This window comes from Vicugna pacos, chromosome 9, assembly GCF_048564905.1.
Source record: "Vicugna pacos chromosome 9, VicPac4, whole genome shotgun sequence".
Taxonomy (NCBI): domain Eukaryota; kingdom Metazoa; phylum Chordata; class Mammalia; order Artiodactyla; family Camelidae; genus Vicugna; species Vicugna pacos.
In genome coordinates, this window is record NC_132995.1 from 69682306 (window position 1) to 69694699 (window position 12394).

The 12394-nt window shown below is 42.1% G+C and overlaps 1 long non-coding RNA gene and 1 other non-coding gene across 4 annotated transcripts in view; one reads left to right on the forward strand and one right to left on the reverse strand.

Moving 5' to 3' along the window:
• Nucleotides 1–10071, forward strand: part of LOC140698288 (uncharacterized) — a 31766-nt gene extending 21695 nt beyond the window's left edge. For all 3 annotated transcript variants that reach the window (XR_012075968.1, XR_012075969.1, XR_012075967.1), the window contains 2 exons: nt 8472–8609; nt 9789–10071. This is a non-coding gene — a long non-coding RNA (uncharacterized lncRNA). The remainder of the gene's footprint in view (nt 1–8471; nt 8610–9788) is intronic.
• Nucleotides 3188–3260, reverse strand: TRNAA-GGC (transfer RNA alanine (anticodon GGC)). The gene has a single exon. It is a non-coding gene; the product is annotated as a tRNA-Ala (tRNA).
• Nucleotides 10072–12394: the final 2323 nt, after the last annotated feature.

Sequence of the window (12394 nt, forward strand, 5' to 3'; positions counted from 1 at the left end):
TTAACTTCTCCTATCTCATAATTTTGTCCGGGGACAGCCTGTAGCCTTTGCATTTTCTTATGCTTTCCTAAGTGGTAACTGATTAATCTGAGAATTAACCAATGCTAAAATCATCAGTGATTATCTATGCTAATTGGCTAATATTAGCCACCTCCCAGGTGACATTTGCATTTAAACAAAGCCTTTGTGAAGACTTAATGCCACAATCCAAATATCACGACTCATTTTTATTCGGTAACCTCAATATTTCCCTGTATCTCTAACTACCATGTCTTTATTCCTACAAATTTGAGAGAAGGAAATATTCCTCCTCTATCTATCCGAAGGCTAATACTTCAACGACAGCCCTTGACCCCATTCTCTCTCTCTGCTAGTGTGAGACCTTGATCTTGCCTATTGTTAATTCTCTCTCGAATCTTTAATCTCATCATATGTATTAACTTTTCCACTTCAGCCTGCAAGCAAACCCAATTATCCACGATTCTAACAACTTCTCTCCCAAGTGGTGCTTTTTTTCCTCTAAGGAAGGCTTATTCCTCACGAATCCACTATTCCGAGAGAAGTTTCCCTCAGTGATTCCATTCTATGGGAACCATCTCAGGGAGGCTCTCCAGTGATTCCAAGGCAACCCCCTCAATGACCTTCTGGTGGTTGCTGGGGGTGGAATTCCTTCCGAGTTCCAAGGCAATTCTCTGGCAATTTTCTATTTAGAGAAAACAATACTTAACTTCTGACAGAGCATCCTGACAATCCACCTCTAGCATTTCAGTATTTCGTGGAATTGTGAAATAACAAATAGGAATAAAAATAGCTAGAATGTTCGAAATACAGTTGCTGACATCTCTGTTATAAAGGCAAAAAACTACTGGAACGGTCTTTATCTTTAGAATGTCAGTTCTGATAGACAAAAGTAATCTATTTCCAGGAAACACCATGGGCACTTTTCTTTTGCTCAAACTTAGCTCTTTCTTGGACCCAGGACATCTCTCCACGTCCATCGTGTCTATCCCTGCCCTGGACTCAGTCTGCAGGCATTCCCCACACTATTTCTTGGGACCCTGTCACCCCGCACAAGATCTGGAGTTAATTGTAGTCTCTCCACCTGTCCCTGTGCTGCTGTCCTCAGAGAAAAACACAGGAACTCTCTGTGAGGATTTCACTATTAACATGAGAGAAATTTAAGGGAAAATAGCAATGTTAAAAAGAAAACACTAGAGTATTGAAAAGATTAAGAAATTTTAAAAGTTCTCAAGCCCATGGTCCTTTCCAACTCTACTGCTAGGATGGAAACAAGGATTGGACTCCATTAGATTCCTGCTGCTTGTTCGTTTTCTCTAGAGTCAAATCTACCAAACTTCTTCCCTCCTTTGTGTTCCTACCTAAAGAGGAAAAGTGTGCTGATCCCTAATATAAGTGCTCTTTTCCAAAATGTTCTATCAGGGGGAGGGTATAGGTCAGTGGTAGACTGCGTGCTTAGCATGCACGAAGTCCTGGGTTCAATCTCCAGTACCTCCATTTAAACAAACAAACAAACAAACAAACAAACAAACAAACACACCTAACTACCTCCCTCCACAAAAAAACAAAATACTCTATCAAGACAGAGTAATAGGTGATACTATATTCTACTCAGCCTTCACACCACTGAAGAATAATTGCCCCTCACACTGGTAGTCCATTGCCTGGCAGTGATCAGTCAGCAAAGGTCATGGGGGGAGAAAGGGGGCATTTAAGCAAAACTTCCTACTTCACAACTTTGTCTAGGTCAGCCCCCAAATTCCCGTTGGTTCAGCCCCTCCATGGGCTCTTGGTCAACTTCTTTCAACTACATCCAAAATAGCAGTCATGCAAAACAAACAAAAAAGCTTTACAGATACACCTAAGCATAAAAAATTCAGGAGTCTGACCTCACTCCTAAGATCCTAGGGCTTCACTGGCCAAGAACACTATGGGTAATGGACAGGCCATACCTTGAGAAGATCAGAGAAATGCAGACAGGTGAAATGATTATTTACCATATAATTCAGAAATCATATTCCTTGATATTTATCCAAAGGAGTTAAAAATTTGTGTCAACACAAAAACCTGCACACAAATGTTTACAGCAGCTCTATTCAATAACTGCCAAAACTTGGAAGCAACAGAGATGCCCTTCAATAAAATGAAAGGAGAAATAAACTGTGGTACATCCAGACAATGGAATATTATTCAGTGCTATAAATAAATGTGCTCTCATGCCATGAAAAGACATAGAGGAAACTTATACTAAGTGAAAGTATTCAATCTGAAAAGGCTACATACTGTATGATTCCAGCTATATGACATTCTGGAAAAGGCAGACTATGGAAACAGCAAGATGATCAGTGATTGTCAAGGGCTGGGGGAAGAGAGGGATAAATCAGTGGAGCACAGAGTAGTTTTAAGGCAGTGCGATTATTCTGTACAACACTATAATGGTGAAAACATGTCAGTATACATTTTTTTAAGCCCATAGACTGTCCAAAGAGTAAACCCTAAACTAAATAATGGACTTTGGGTGATAATGATGTGTCATTATCAGTTGTAACAAATGTGCCACTCTGGTGTGGGTTGTTGATAGTGGTAGAGGCTATGTGTGTTGGGGCAGGTACATATGGGAAATTTCTGCACCTTCTGTTCAGTTTTTCTGTGAACCTAAAAGTGCTCTATAAATAAAGTTTACTTTTTAAAAAACATTTCCAATAGTAACTAAAAATATAAAGTAACTAGGAATAGCAAAAGAAGTGCAAGTCCTTTATGGAAAAAAATGATAATACTTTCTTAGAAGCCTTTGAAGAAGATAGAAGTAAGTGAATAGATTTACCCTGTTTATGAATGAAAAGACTCCAAACGGATCTATAGATTTAATTTAATCCCATTCGTAATCCCAACAAATATTTCATGGAGCCTCAATCAGTTAGGGCACAACCACAGAAGCAGAACCAATAATATTACTTCACATTTAGCATAAGAAATTAGTAAATTCTCATTTCTGTCCTCCCAGCCTTTGTGCTACTGTTTTCTATAATATACTTCTACATATATTTTAAACCCCAACGTTATTACTTTTGTTTTAACAGTCCATTCTCTTTTTCATTAATTTATTTTTATTTGATTTACATTTTGTTGAGGGTGGGCAGTAATTAGGTTTATCTATTTTATTTTTTAATGGAGGCACTGGGGATTGAACCCAGGACCTTGTGCATGCCAAGCATGCGCTCTACCACTGAGCTATACCCTCCCCCCAACAGTCCACTCTTTCTTACAGAGCTCTAAGAAATAAGGAAAAAAAGAAAACTTCAGCGATTTACCCAGGGTGCCTCCATTCCTGGTCCCATCACTCCCTCGTGTAACTCTAGGCTTCCTTGGTGTCACTGTCCTTCGCTTGGAGGAGTTCTTCAACATTTCTTGCAGCATAGGGCTACTGATGGTTGCTTTCAGATTTCGCAGGTCCAAAAGAAATATTTTGCCTTCATTTTTAAAAGATATTTCTGCTTACAATTTTTTTTTCCTTCAGCAACTTAAAGATACTGTTTCACAAGTCATCCTGCTTACACTGATTTTGAGAGAAATCTGCAGTTGTCCTTATCTTTGTCCTTCTATTATGTCACGTGTCTCTTTCTGGCTGCTTTTACGATTTTCTCTTTATCACTGGTTTGGGGCAATTTAATTATGTAAGACCTTGGTGTAACTTCCTTCATGCTTCTTGTGCTTGGGGTTTGTTGAGCTTCTTAGAACTGTGGGCTTATATTTTTCATCAAATGTGGGAAAATTTTGCCCTCATTTCTTTAAATATTTTTCTATTCCCCACTCTTTCCTGGACTCTAATCACATGTATTTTAAACTGCCTGAAGTTGTCCCACAGCTTACTGATACTCTGTTCACCTTTTAAAATTCATTTTTCTCTGTATGTTTCCTTTTAAACTGTTTTTATTGCTATGTTTTCAAGTTTACTAATCTACTCTTCTGCAATGCCTAATCTGTCTTTAAGACTATCAGTTTATCAATATCTGTCAGGTATCACTGTTTTCATCTCTCAAAGTTCTATTGGGCCTTTTTTTTAATGTCTTCTATGTCTCTAATTAGCATACTCAATCTTTCCTCTAACTTTTTGAACATACGGTATATAGTCATAATATTTTAATGTTGTCATGTATAATTACATCTTTGTCAGTTCTGGGTGAGTTTCTATTGATTTATTTTTCTTATAATTACGGGTCATATTTTCCTGCAGCATTGATTGCATGGTAAATTTTGATTGGATGCCAAACGTTGTGATTTTTACTTTGCTAGGGGCTGGATATTTTTGTAGTCTTGTAAATAGCCTTGAGATTAGTTCTCGGCCATAGTTAAGTTAGCAGGAGACAGTTTGGCCCTTTGGGATCTGTCCTTCAAGATTGTTAAGTGGGCCCAGCTCGGCATTTATTCTAGCGCTGATTATTCCTCGCTTCTGAGCCATGACTGTTCTGAGTGCTCTATACGATGTCCTATGAATTGTGAGGTTTCCTAATTTGGCTGGGGTCTGGGGATGGGGATGGGCAGCGGACAGGCACTCTGCCTAGCCAAGAGCTGCTCCCTCTGATCCTCTTGGTGATCCTTTCATAGCCTCAGGTCGCTTCCTCACGTACACTCCCTCTTCAGGACTCTGCTGACTATTTGAGGGGAACCCTCTGCAGGTCTCCGGGCTTCTCTGCGAGGCCTGGTCTCTCTCCTCTCCAGTGCTCTGTCCTGCAGACTCTAGCCATCCAGCTCACCTCAAGCTCCCAGGCAGTATCCTCAGCTCAGAGAGTTCACCAGTCCCTGCCTGGGTTTTCCCTCCCTGTGCCATGACCTGAAAACTGTCTCTTGGCTGTCAGCTGCTGTACTCACAGCGCTCACTGCTCCTTTTCAGTCTCTCAAAGGACACTATCCTTCACTGCCTGGTCTTTATTAATATTTTGAAAATTATTATTTCTTGTATCTTGTTCACTTTTTAAGTTATCTCAGGCAGAAGAGTAAATTTACTCCACCTTGGCTGGAAGGGGAAGCCTGATAAATTGTTTTTTATTATAATGTGTGCAAATATCCTCAGATTTAAAAGTTACAAAGTCCTTACACTTATAACTCTTATACGACTAAAAAGTTTTAAATTTTATAAATTAATTACAATCAAATCCAAAAGTGAATTAATAACCATCATTCAAATTAATAACATCAGTTTAATTAATATACTAACTTAAGATGAGTAATGACGTGATTTGGTTTAAAGAAGGCAGAGTATTAACTGCATCCAGTACAGTTTTAGTCTGGCTCTGGTGACCTGCTTTTCCCATTGTTCTCCGTATTTCAACCACTGAAAAATACTCATTTGTACAATACTTCAAGATGTCGTCCAGCCTCCACTTTGTTCAAATTATATGTTAAGTCCACCCTGTTCTCTTTGGTGCCTGTGCAGTTATATGTGCAACTGTGAATACTGAAATTTTGTAGCAGCATTTGGCTATAAAATGGGAACTCACATGATCCTGAATATGCTCCTTTTAATTTTTAAATAATCATTGAATTAGAAAAATAAACATTTAAAAATTCTTATATAGAACATCCAGTTTGATATATACTGGTCCAATGCAAGACAATAAAACTGTTATCAAGTTGGTAGCCACAACGAAAAGACTAAAGATGTATTTGAGCCACGAGAATTCCTAAGAGATAATCCCTACTTTATCTGAAATGATTGATAATGAGGGGAAATAGGAACTGAAGTTGGGATGAGCTAACAAATATCTCCAAGAGAAAGGTGTGGAAACTGAGAATAACCAAAATGCCTGCCAGAAAAAAAGCACGGGGTGAAAACGTGAGTGTGACTGCAGATCAGCTACAAGGGAGGTGAAATAAGAAGAGAGAGATACTCAAGAGGAAGAATCCAAAGAATACCACTGTCTGATAGAAAAAAAAAAAGAGACAGAAAAAAATGGATTATCTAGGATCTTGATGGATAATACAGGAGTGACAGAAAAAGCAGCATCTCTAGGGCAGAAAAAGAGATTCTACACCAGCCAAACTCACAAAGAAGAATCAGAGCAGCTTTTACCAAAAGCCAGAGTATAGATCTGGACCACATACAGAATGGAATCGAGTTCCTTCAGAGAAGGCAAGGTGCCTAGTTTTCCAGTTTGCACTGGACCAGCCCCTGGGAAAGTCAGTCACTGGGTCCCTCATACGAGGAGAACACGGTCTGGTTCTTCCTCTCTGCGGCAGACTTGGGCTCAGTTTCAGGGTTTGTTTGTGGTGCTCTGTATCTGCTTCTGGTTTCCTCAGTGCTCTCCTGGTTTGACACGTAACTTCTCCATGACCCCTGATTCTCACGAACTTTTTCCCACTGAGTGACTTGAGACTAGCCCTTCTGCTTTCTCTTGTGCTTCACTCTTAGCCTTTTCATTAGCTTTCTTGAACCTAGCTTACTCAAGGAGATTCAGTGATGCTACCTGCTGCCTCTGAGGGTGAGGGAACAGAATAACCAGAGTGTGGAAAGAGGGGAAAAGGCCATGAGAGTAACTGTGCTCCTGACCATGCTTTTCAGACAGACCTAAAAGAGAGAAGAGGAATGCCAAGAGGAGTGCCCCTTTAGTCCTTTAAACCTGCAAGTCCGCTTGGCAGGTTTGCACAGCTGGGACATTTAATAACTATGTAAACCAGATGAGCAACAGGAAGCGCGCCTGGGGAGAAAAATCTCACCTAGGGAGTGTTTGTGCCTCAGAATCCCACTGCGCAGGAAAGGTCAGCTGTCCACATGCACCTGGACAATTGGCGTGGACGGGTGGGTGCCGGGAAAGTGAGGGGAAGTGGGAAAAGGCAGGACGTGGGCTCCTGGCCTTCGATGGGAACATCTTTCCTTTTGTACTCTCTGGTGGTGACAGAGGGGGGGAAATCTGAGACACATCAGAAGTGAGATGAGATGCCATGCCCTATTTTAGCTCAAAGGCTCCTTAGGAACTTAGCGTCGTCCACTCTCCAAACACCTCACTTTGGAGCCGGGTCAGTGTGATGAAACTCCAGGTTCTCATCTCTGGACACTCTTTTTCCATGACAGAAAGTCCACTGAGGACAGTCACAAGACTTGCCTGAAAAGGTGGCACTTAGAGGGCAGGTCCAAAGACTGCCTGTGATCCAGGAGACCCTTTGGCTTCACCATGTAGTCCCATTTCACCTGACGTAATCACTATCTTACCCATCATTATTCTATTTAAGAATATACTGGTTAATAAAAAATTTTCTGCCCAGCAAAGCAGAATTATTTGAATGGCTTTTATGTCAAGATTGTGATTTTTTAATGTTTTCTTCAAGTACCTGAATATTTTCACTTAGTTTATAATAAAAATAGGATCCCAGTAAAATATACAAAGAATTTTAGAGCTAGAGAGAGTACCAGATTCTAGTCCTCTTTATTTTACAGAAGAACTGAAGTCTACAATGATTTAAGTGTTTCAACTGAAGTCATACTCTGCATAAGATCTCAAAAATATTATTCCCATGAAAAAAAATCCAAGGCTCCAATGGCTTAGTTAATTCACCTAGAGTCAACAACCAATAAATGATGAAGCCAGTGTTCAAACTCAGATCTGTTGTCTCCACTGGCTTTGGAGGCAGCTGTGAGATGGTTGTGAAAGAGCAACTGGACACCGGTACCCGTTGTACTGTGCAGCATTTCTCATGCAGATAGCGAGCTGCCCTGCATACCTCGACTGGTAACGTGAGTGCAGTGACTGGCCACGTTTTGAATCAATGCTAAGCAAAGGCAAAAAGGATTTGGGGTTGTCTTGCTACTTGTGTTTCTGAAATCTGACCCTATTGTAAACAGAATAGCAACTTGCACCTGTTTCCCCCACCCCAGAATCGTGACTTCCTTGCGGCCTAGCTTCTCCCCAGCCCTGCAGCCTCCTGGAGCTGTGTTCCCTGAAGGATGTAACATGGACCACCTCCAGCAGGGTCATGTGCTTGAGCTCCTTTCAAAATATAAGGATTCCTGCATCCCCCCCAAGAATCACCCAGTCACCATTTCCAGGACGGAAGAGGGGGCTGGGAGTTTCCATCTGTGTAAGTCTCTTCAAAGAGGCTTCTGTACACTGCAGTTTGAGAATCACTGAGATTGTACAGAAATGCCATTGGCTGAGATTACAACAGTCTGTGTCTGATGGTTTGAAAATAAGAGAACTGAAATGATTAAAATAGAGTCATCTCTGAGCAGTTCTTTCTTAGGAAACTGACTCTTTCAGGAGTACAATTTAAAAACTATCTTCAATTGCCATCATAATTTATTTTAATGTTATTATTCCAGATACGTGATTATTTGGAAAATAGGAAAATATTGAAAGAAACAGCAATATATATACATATTACTCTAATTTCCATTAGACAGCTACTTTTAACATTATGATAGATTATCTCCCTACTTTTTCTTTTTCTTTCTTTTCAAGAAACTGTCATTCCCTAACACAAGGATAACTTGGAAATGAGCTCCTCTGTCAGAAGCAATATTGTCAAACCTCCATTAGTACAAGGATGGTCATGCTGGCAGACACATCGTGATCAGGGGAGGCAAATCCACATCCTGAGTAAGTGCTTTCCAGTGAGGACAAACTGCCGCCTCCTCCATCATGATCCCCCTGCCATGGGGTAGCCTCCTGGTCTTTCTCAGGGAGCAGAGCTGCTTAGAGGGCCCAGCATTGGTCTCTGCTGTTGGCAAGTTAGGCAGCCCGCAATGAGGACAGCCAGACCAGCCTTGGTGAAGGATCCACATTGTTGGCCCCACGCATGACCTTTATCCCCACCACTGTGGCCACCGAGCAAGCACCGAGGTAACTGCAGAGTCTGACCGACAACCACAGAGCGGGTCACTGTGTCTACCTGTTTACTGAAAGTCTCCTCTACATGGATGCCCCTTGCTGAGTATTCATGTGGGACATCAATCTTTTTTGCACTCTGTTCATTCTGAAAGTTTCATACACATACTTCTTCCCCCATCCTCTTTGTCACCTATCTGCCAGTGTTTTTTTTCTGAATCCCCAACTTTCAGACGAACTGCCAATGACTGTCCATGAATCAGTATATTTGCACTTCTGACCATCTCTCAATCCAGACAAAGTGGACAAACAAATGTATTTCTCAAAGGTCTACTCACCAAGAGGGTTTTCCACCACAACGGTTCTGCGGGGCCACCCCTGAAAGGGTTGTAATGCTGTAGCCACCTGCTTCCAGTTGATGCTAACACATGGCAAAAATCCTCTATAAACTAGGCCTGAGCTTTTTCTTCCTCAGTCAGATGCTTGTATCTTCAGGAGTCGCTTATACCTAATCTTGTTTATAGCATTTCCACTTGGTGTTGGATTCCTTTTATCTTGGTGGATGAGAAAACCTCCAGTTCGTCATAGACGCTCAGGTCATAGGGTTTCTAGATGTCCCAGATTAGAAGTTCAGTCTCTACCAGGGTCCAGTAGCAAATCAAGAGCTGTTTCTTAAAAGAATAGTTCTCTACTCCAAAACCTTAGTGATCTGTGCTTCCGTCAGTCAGTATGGTTGTTGTAGGCAGCCTCTAAAGTATCTCCCAATGAGCCCTACCTCCTGCTACTCACGCCCTTGGGTAATCCCATCCCCCTGCTATAAGCTGGACTGGTGGCTGGCGCCTAAACTATTAAATATGGCAGAAATGATGAGTACCACTAGACACAAGGTTACAAGAAGACTGTGGCTTTCATTTTAGGGTGTCTTTCTCTCTCTCTTTTGACTTACACTAGGGAAAGCAAGCAAGCTGCCTTGTGAAAAGCCTCATGGAAGGGCCTACGGCCTATCAGTCTGGGAGGAACTGAATGAAACCTGCCAACAACTGAAAATGAGGTTAGAAGTGGATCCCTCAACCCCATTCAAGTCTTGAGATGACTAGAGCTCCACCCAGTGGCTTGGCTTGACTTGCAACCTCAGGAGATGCCATAAGCCAGAACCACCCAGCTAAACTGGTCGTATATCCCTGACCAACAGAAATCATGAAATAATAAATATGTGTTGTTTTAAGCTGCTAAATTCTGAAGCAATCTGTAGTGCAACAACAGATAAATACAATGACTATCTGTGGACTTACGGGTTGTTCTATACCATACTGCTTCTGACCTAGAACTCATTTTTCAGCTAAAAAAGTGCCACTGAGCTCATACCGCTGAGGGTACCGGTTTGCCAGGTAGGACATCCCTTCGAAGCAGCAGAGCGGATAAAACAGCCTCCTGAATTGGGAGCAATGCACTGAAAGGTCAGGGCACTATCCTACAGGACGTGGGTGATCCTTGGGATCAGAAACTAACACAGGGCACTCTTTTCTTGGGTGGCCAGAATGCATGGATTAAGGGGTAGAAGTGGTAGTGGCTCCTCCACTACCACAGTTAATTACAACCCCCCCAAATTGTTTCCCTTCCTTGCAAGTTTGATTGCTGTTCGCTTAGAGGTTTTAATTCCCAAAGACAGAATGCTTCCACCAGACGTCAGGACAATGGCTCCAATGAACTGGAAGACTAGATTTCCAATGGCTACACGGAGCTGCTCAAGCTATTGAAATAACAAAGAAGGGATCATTGTTTTTCCTGGGGCGATTGCTCCCAATTACTAAGGGTAAATTGAGTGGCTGCTGTAACAATGGAGCTCGGGAGGATTAAGTCTGGAGCCCAAGGCATTCTCTGAGTGCTTTCAAATCTGATAGTACAACTTAAGGCAGAACTGTACCAACACATTAAAGACAACACGAATAATAGATTTAGGCTATTCAGGAATTTTCCACTGGTTTTAAATTATACGACGATATAAAAATATGGAAAAGTGTACACGGGCTTACCTCCTGAAATAATGTTATATTAGAATGCTGTTTTTAGATATTAGAAATAAAGTATTTTATTTCTCCATGTTAAAAAAAAAAAAAAGACAGACTACCAAGATTTAGACCCTTTGGGAGTGAAAGTTTGGATTACCTCCACCAGGAAAAGAACCGTGACTGGCTGTGCTGCCAGCTGAGGGTAAAGGAAACAGAATTTATAGCAGACATGAGGACACATGAGGACTGCAGCAGGTGGCAAATTTTTTTCCTTGCTTGTTAAGTATATACTGATATATATTTACTTATTTTTCCCTTCCCTTTCATTGTTCCTCTTTATTTTATATAAGGACTGATATTGGTGATTAACTTTATAATTTGGTTTGTATGTTACATATTTATTTCGTTGGGATTGGGTAAAACAGACAATAACATTACCCAGAGATGGTTTAGGTGGCTGTTGGGCCACTCTTTTGAGGAAGAGGATGGAAATACCTTTGTTTGTAAAAAGGATAGTTGTACCTTCTCAAGCAAAAGCAAATGATGTTACTGTTATTAAGACAGAAACATAAATGGATGCTGAAAGACCAAAACAATAGACTCTGCTGGTTATTCCCTGTCCCTCAGCTCCAAGCACACCTTTCAAAATTCTGTTCATGTTTGGGTGTGTAAACTGTAATTTCCAGACTCCCTTGCTAAGTGGCTTCTGGTAAGATTCTGCGAAAGGGAAGGGGGAGGTGGAGCTTGGAAAGAGGCAAGAGAAAGGGCTCTTCCTGTTTCCAGTTCCTGACAGGACTGCTCCAGCAGCGGCTCCCGCCAGCTGTGGTTCCACGCTTCTTTCAGCTGCCCTGCCACGTGCCCTGCCGTGCCTCCTTGAAGCACGGATGTTAGTTCCACTGCGCTCCCTCACCGGCCGGGCCACGCCACCTGAACCATCCAAGCACCTGCCAGGTTGCACTCCCCCTCCTTTAAGAGCACCAACTGCAACGCTCTCTCAAAAGTACCGCTTCTTGAGAGTTATGACCATCAGTCCCAGAGAGCCCCTCCTACAGAGTTGTAGTTCTGATAACATCACTTGTGTTAGTCTGGTCTCCAGAGACAGAATCAATAGGAGAAAGAGAGAGAGACCTACATACACATACAGAGAGACTTACAAGGTATCGGCTCACGTGATTGTGGAGCCTGCGACGTCCCGTGTCTGCAAACTGGGGACCCAGCGAGGCCGGAAGTGTTGTTCAAAGGCCCGAGAGCCAGAGAGCCAGTGGTGTTGATTCCAGTCTGAGTCTGACGGCCTGGGAAACTGGAGCACGGAGGGCAGGAAGACTGATGTCCCGACAGCCCCAGCAACCAGGCAAAGCGCAAATTCAACTTCCCTCTGCCTCCTCAGGCCCTCCAAGGATCACATGAGGCCCACCCACGCTGGGGAGGGCAATCTGCTTTACTCAGCTCACCAATTCGGATGCCCGTCTCTCCCAGAAATACCCTCACAGGCACACGCGAAAATACTGTTTAAACAGATGTGTGATTCAAAAATTTTCATCAGAAGTT